Here is an 8,303-nt window from a genome sequence, read left to right on the forward strand (position 1 = left end):
GCATCACAAAAGTATAAATGAGAGGTACCAAAAGAATCTACGGTTTACCACAAATTCAATCTTTTCCATCACATAGATTATTTCACATGATCCTAACTGCATTGGTTCAAACTAAGTCGAAGACATGACTATTGCGATGTATACACAATTTTTTTTGAAAAAATGAATATCGAACCCAAGAAGCGCTGCCTATGTATCTCACCGAAATGAGAATCAGATTCGCGTAGTTCGCACCTAAGGTTTTGAAAATATACACAAATTATTATCTTGTTATTATATTTTTTTCTTTTGAGAAAATAGATATCGAACCCAAAAAGGGTTGCCTACGTATCTCACCGAAATGAGAATCAGGTTCGCACAGTTCGTTCAGATAAGATATATAAAAATTTAAAGATTTAGACAAACTCAAAGAAATTCCGATCTAGCACCACTAAAATTTGTAGTCATGAAGTGTTTTTTGACCTTTTTTTATTCGCACCAATATGTTTTACAACCTCTTAATCGTCAATCTTTATACTGTTTGTTGAATGTAACCTACAAATTTCTACGGTAACCGACTTGTTGTACTCTTTATGGATGTTTTCTTGGAATTGTGTCTCCTCCCAATTTTTTACGAGATCCAAACATTGTTATGATCATCCCCGACTATTGTTGGGAAAGGTTTTCCTGGGAAAAAAATAAAATGTGTGAAAGCAAGGCCATAATAATAAAAACAAAATAAAATAAAGAAATGTAACTTCATAGTGAAGGACTCCCCTGATTTGTCTTTTTGACTTGATATTGATGTCTTGTGAAATACAAAGACTGAGATATCGCGAGTCCTCTTGTCTGTTGCGACTTCTAATGAACAATGAATTTCAAATTCTGGCATAAATCAACCTCTAACTTAAAGGGAAGAAAGACTCAAAAGGTAAAAATGTTAGCTTGTGTTCATGATGGGCAATGCAAATATCACAACAAGAATTAATTAACACACAAGCTCTATTTTTAATGAAAGACAAACTTAATTATATCACATAGTATCGAAACAATTATTACGCGTCCTATACAAATATGTGACTTTTTTATGCCAAGGGTAGTCCTATCTATTTGAAGGATGTATTACGTAATTTGATAACTTTTTATTGTCCACCAAAACACTTAGTACAAGTTTATGAATAACTCAAAAAGAATTACAAAATAAGGGGAAAATGATACAAATAATCAGTCCGACGCAGGGGAACAATCATAAACTAAGACTCTATGGAAGGTATTTCTTCTTTAACTTATTGTCATCTCCAAACAACAACACCTGTGGATAAAATGGTAACTTGATCCATCTTCGACTCGAATAAACTATTAAGTTTCTTACCCCATGACAATGATTTGTCAAATGACTTATATATCCTTCAAATTTAAACACATACACATAATTTGTCTTTTATTGACCAATAGGCCAAATAGACAGAAGGTGAGCCTTTAATTGGCCCATCACGCCTTATGTGTTGGGTTGACGTCGTTCGAAATGCACTAGAATATGAAATTTGGTTTAGCTTTACACTAGATGACTAAGAATTACTTTTGAAAGACCGAGAACCCAAGTGGACAACTTAGACTGGAATTCACGACAATCATTGGAATCATGACGAACCAATAAATTGTCGATCATTCCCAAAAGGGTTGAGTATAAAAAGTCCGACTGCGGTTCCGCAAAACCATCATTTAATATACTATACATACAAGAGAAAATGTCATTAAATGCAATAAAAGTATACATACAATAAAGGGAATAATGAATGAACAACAAGTATAATATACAAATAATCGACAAAATATACAATATACAAGTGTTAACACAACAAAAGAAAATGATCCTCAATTTGAAAATAATGAATTTATATTGGTTAGAACCTCCAACTCCTCATAGGAATCGTCATTCTACTTACATCCCACTATGTTCAAATAGGACTAAAATGTACAGTCACTCAATTAAAAAAGAAATTAGTTAAAACGAATTTTAAAAGGGGTTAAATGAAAAAGGAAAAAGAAAAAAGGGAGTCACCACCTAAATTTTTAGAAAAATACTAGGAAACTATCAAGTGATGTATAAAACCAATTTGATTCTAGTTGAAGGGTCCAAATTATTTTGAAGGAAAGGGGTTATGCATCCTTCGAAATCCAAAAATGTGGGTCCCAACTGAATTCATTTTTTTTCAAATTGAGAAGGACATAAAAACAATATACAAGTATTATTACATGTAATATACACAAATAATAACATAAAATAATAAAGTAAGTATCGTCCTAAGGTTTGTCTAACGTCAATAATAATAAATATAAAATACATTTGAATTTCTTTGGAATAATTTCGATGAGAAGCAACTCCGGGGTACCTGTAAATACACTTAGTAAAGAAGTTAGTTATAAATAAATATGAATAAAAATAAATGAAATAAATCATAAAATAAAATCCGTCTTATTAACATAGAAGACCTCAGAAATCGACGGTAATTTCTTCATCGGGCATTTTAACAAGTAAATAATAAAAACTTATTTAAATTTCTGTCTTTTTTAAAAATGGGGAAGCCTCCAAAATCGACGGATAATTTTTTTCATTGGCCATTTTAACAAGTAATAATTTAAAAAATGGGAGGCCTCCAGAACTGACGGAGAATTTTTTTCATTGGTCATTTTAACAAGTAAAATAATATAAACTTAATTAAATTTCCATCTTTTAAAAAATGGGAAGGCCTCCAAAATCGACGAAATATTTTTTCATTGGTCATTTAACTTGTGATACATGTAAATCACTTAAGCAAATACAATCAAAATAAACCAAATTTAAGAAATATAATATCCAACAAACTATTAATAAATTTTGGTTGAATTAGTTAAGCACAAAGAACAGTAAAATAATCAATTGAGCAACACGAAATGGTTTAACAAAATAAATAATATTATAAACTACCAACAATCGCTAAAACAAAGAAATAAAAAAAATTCCAATTGGAACACTTTTTCAATCATAACAAAAATATACCCAAGAGTCAAAATAATAAAAGAAAAATACTAACATCCCTAGACTAGACTAAATATAAAAATAATAAAACTATCAACCCATGACACGAATTTTCAACTAAAAGCTAAAATTAAATAAACTAATAAACAACCGAATAAGTCAAATTACCGTATGACTAGTTCTAAGAATAAAAAATAATAACAAAGAGAAGGCTATCAAATAATAATAATAAAAACTAATAACAGTAGCTTACTGAAATCACTAAAAATAGTATAAAGAGAACATCAAAAAATCATATGAAATATAGCGCCAAACAGAACATCTAATAAATAATATGAAATAAAAAAAAACAAATAAAATATAGATACAATTCAACATACAATACAACAACAATAAACAAGTAATATCTAAAATCAATTTAAATCCAAACAAAATATATCAACTAAGCGTTTGAGAATATATTACTGGAGTTGGGAGTGTGGAGTTCGTTGTGTGCCGGAATTTGTCGAAAACATCAACCATTGCCTTTGTGGCGGTCACTGCTGGTTGTTTTCTTTCTTGGCACTGACCGGAACATCTGCAAAATCAAATCGAAAAAAGTTGGGGCCTTATTTCCCGGTGGTTAATTTCCGTTTTCTTTGAGTCGGAATAGAAGAGTAAAATGGGTTAGTGAAGGAGATCTGGTAATGGTTTGAGATGATGGAAGCTGGCTCTTTTCCGGCAGGTTTTGGTCGGAGAAACAGGGTGGAGGTTTTGGATTTTTTGGCTGTTGTTTCAGGCGAGTTTGGGGTCGCACATGGTGGTTGTTTCAGCTGGAAATGGTGGTGTTTCTGGTGAATGTCACCGGAAATGAGGGAAAGGAGAAAAGAAATGGTGGTTTCAGGCGAGTTTGGGGTCGGTGGTTGTTTTGTTCAGCGGCTGTTCCAGCTGGGTTTTGGGGGTTGTTTTCCGGTGAGCTAAGTGAGGAAGAATATGGGTGATTTGGTGGTTCGCCGGAAAAAATTTTCGGCGAGGGTGGTGGCCGGAAAATAATTGAATAGTGTAATCGTTTGTGAATCAAAAAATGAGAACTCCTAATCCTAATTTTATTCTATCACCCCCTATTTTGATCTAATTATTTCTTAAATAGAAAATTGTTAGATAATAGGCCTAGTCATGAGCTCTAAATTGAGCCCAAAATCACTGGTCAATTTTATAAGCAAAAATCATCCATATTAAATGATTTTTTGACTTTGTATTAAAATATATAAAATAAATATAAACAAATGTAACAAATAAAATGAATTTAAAAAAAAATATAATGAACGTAACTAATTATAGGTAAAAATGCAATTTTAAAATTAACAAATAAAATATTCAAAATTTTGATAAATAAGGTTAGTTATTGATAATTTTATTTAAAATTATACATAAAAAAATATTTTGAACTATCAAATAAATAAAGTTTAAAAGTTACGAACTTTTTAAAATGTTAGATCAAAATTGTGTGTCAACAAATACTACTCCCAAAACATACTTTAACTTATATTTTTAATAAAACTTTCTTTCTTTGGGTTGAGATAATTTGTTGAATCCTTAACTTTAAAAAACTTCTTTTTGGAAATCAATGTTCCCTTTTTGTTCAAAACTCTTTTGGAACTCTTAGTTTCCTCATAACTTAAATGTGAAAAGATTTATAAACATTTAGGGAATACTTAGTTCCATTATAGCTTTTGAGCAATAAACTGAATCTTTACTCTTTGCTTAACTTGAAACTTAACTCTCAGGAAATATTTAGTTTCCTTATAGCTTTTTGAGAGTTTAACTCAACTCTTTACTTTTTCTTAACTTGAACTTTAAGTCTATAAAACAAAATGAAAACGTTTGTAAAAGACTTTAGAAAACTTTATAACTTTACTTTTGACTTTCTTCTTAACTTCTATACTTGGCTCTTAACTTTTCTTGAATTGAAGTATGGATTCAAGGTTCATAATCTCATGTGGATGATTTCATGATTTTCAACTTAGAGGATTCATGCGGAATTATGAGCATGAACTACTGAGCTCTAGAACTCAAAGATACTCCTCAACTCAAGATTGTTCGACTTATAGGATTCATAAGGAATTATAGACATGAACAATCCAACTTAAGAACTTCAAAGGTAACATGTAATAATCACATGATTAGGAATCAATCTTAAAGCTGGACTAGGCACTCAACGCTTAAAGGCTTTGAACTTGAAGATACCACTTCTCTGAAAGTTGCTCAAATTACAAAGTTCATGCGGAATTATGGGCATGAAAAAATTAGACTCAAAGGTCTACATAACTACATGGACTCATCTATATGACTCTTCTCATTCTCTTGTTTACTTCCTTAAAACTAAGTTCAAATCAACGATGGATATCAAAGAATTCACAATTGAACTTAAAGACTTTCTTGAACTCTACTCTTAACTCTCTTAAATGTGAATTATGAATTCAAGAGTTTTGGTTCATGACATGAAAGATCTCATGATGGCAAGGTACACTCATGAATAACTTCTCTTCATCCTCATTCTAACTTACTTGAGTGTTGTAACAAGTTATTAGAAGTTGTGGAAGGCTCCTCAAAAGGACTCAAAGGGACATTCTTAGTATGCTTGAAAAAATTCTCAAAACTTAACTCTCAACTCTACCTTGAATATGAATTATGAATTGAAGATTATTATCATGTTAGGACTGGTTGTAGGCATTTAGAAGTAGCATAGATTAGTTAGAACCGAAAAAAGTGAAGGTGCACTTTAAACGAACTCAAACAGAGCTACCAGAGGCAAACTGGAATGGGAAGACAACTTTGGGGCTATGGGTGGCGGGGGGGCGCCAACCCTTGGCGGACAGAGATGGTTTTGGGGCGCTCTGGCACGCGCGCCTCGCCAAGCCCCAACCTAGAAAATTCTGGCGAGCACTTTTGCTCGTTTTCTCACCCTAAATCGCCTACATTCGAATGGTTTCTTCCCCAATCACTTAGATTCGATTGCTTTACTTAATTAAAATCTAATATTCTGTAAAAAAACACTAAAATTACTCAATTTGATATCAAGAAATCATCAAAACTCCAACACAACAAGATTTAGAATGAACTTCAAGAACACCTTTCAAGAACTCTAATCTTTAAACTTTAAGCATGAAATTTCGCTGAAAAAAATACATGATTGGTGTGTGGGTGACCTAAATCAACACTATTTAAACTTACATACCTCTTAGGTATACCCATGGCGAAAATCCGCAACTAAACTCAAGAACATCGACAAACGCCTTCATCCTTGCCTCTTTCTCCTCTTTTCTTTTCTTGCCTCTTCTTGAACTCTCAACTAAAATTCTAGGCGTTTATTCGGATTATAAAACTGAACCTAAAAGGATTAGACCCCTAAAATATGACTAAAAACGAGTTAAATCTGATTGGGTAAGAAAAGGACCAAAATACCCCCCAATATTTTCGGCTAACTTTCTTTAACTGGACAACCTAACTTCAAAAGGTCATATCTCACTCATCCAAACTCAAAATTTAGCAAACTTGGCGGATTTGAAAAGATAATCTAAAGATATTTCCAATGGTATCTTGTAGCACACCTAACGCATCATGTGCTAAGAGTTATGATCGTTTGAAATTGACCCAAAACTCATACTTAGCTTAACTTGCAAAATTTCAGGTTTTGCTATTTCCAATTTAATTCTTTTTGGAACTCTTAGTGCTAAATCTAGTAACTGACCTTAGTACTTAAGTAATTATTTAATTCCTTGATTAAATCTCACTCACTATGATTAATGGTTCGAGTCTTAGTTCGAAAAAATTTCTGGGGTGCTACATTTTTCAACCAAGGAGAGGAAAGTTATATATATATATATATATACACACACCCCATAGTCTATACATATAAATCATCGTGTAATATGAACGAGGAGAGAAAAATTAAGAAACCATTGTATCCAGAAAGGACCTTGACCCTTAATTGTGCCTATTGGCTTTATGTGATGCATCTGCTTTCATTGAAATATTAAACAATATATATGGATGACGTTGACTAAGTCATTTTAATTTCTGGTGTTCTATTGAATATCCTTAGAGCCTTGTTTCTTTCTGTAGATCCCGGCAGCTCTTATAAACGGCCTTGCAATCGACTTTTCTGGTTAGTTATAAATTCGTTATAAAAAATGGATATGCTTTCTTTTGGTTCTATGTATTTGTTACTTTGGCTTTAACATATTATTACTTGCTTAACTTTGGTCATATTCTTGTTTTTTCTTTCTTTCACCAAGTACATTTGGTGTAATCTTAATTAGCATATATACAAGGTCGGTTAGGACTTCAACTTTGTGCAGCTAGTGTAAATATAATAATTAACCTGTTCGACGCCTCTATAAATTATTGGCATGCTTCACCCAAAGTTGTGGATCTATTCCAATTTATTTCACTTGAGATGCCAAGCAAAGTTTATAACATTTGAGAGCTGGCTCGCTTGAAAAAAATATCGCATAATTTTGAGTAAATAAAATGAATGAACTCTTGATCAACTCCATATCTAATTAGGTTGGTGTGCATATATGCCTAATTCTTTTTCAGGAACACGATATCTCCACCAGAAATTAAAATTACACATCATCATGCTAGCTAAAGCTGACTGGGAATATGAATTAGTTTTTTTGGTTCATCAAATAGGAATCCCCATTGTTGTCCCCCCCTCCCCCCCCCCNTTGGTTTCTATAAATAGTACTAATGTAGCTCCAGGTGGTGTAGCCTCATGACTAAAATGAGAAATGATAATTTAGAACATAAATTCTTGTTTTATTCTTATTTTATTTCCAATGTTGCCAACTGTTGATGTTTCTTCAGTTTTTTTCTAATGTTCTCTTTTATTAAGTGCATTGTCTACTTCTATTAACTAGCAATTTTTCCAAATTACCCAAAAAAAAAATTTTATACAAACTTAATTTTTCCAAATAAATTGTTAAAACAAACTACTCAAGAGTTTCTAGATAAATCTTTTATGAAGATTTGTATTACATTTTGAGATTATTATACATTATATCTCAATATAAAATAATCATGTGGTGAACTATGATGCAAATTTAGAACTAATGTCATTTTGGCTCATGTGTATTTTAGTTGTTTTAAACTGAAAAATATATGGATTAGATATTTTTGCTAATAATTCTTTGTTTATGAAAAAATAAGATGACATATGGATCTACCTGTTAATTTGTTTGTTGTAGTAATGAGGAGAGGAAAGTCATATATATATATATATATATATATATATATATATATATATATATATATATATATA

Source organism: Solanum pennellii, chromosome 8 (genome assembly GCF_001406875.1).
Source record: "Solanum pennellii chromosome 8, SPENNV200".
NCBI lineage: Eukaryota > Viridiplantae > Streptophyta > Magnoliopsida > Solanales > Solanaceae > Solanum > Solanum pennellii.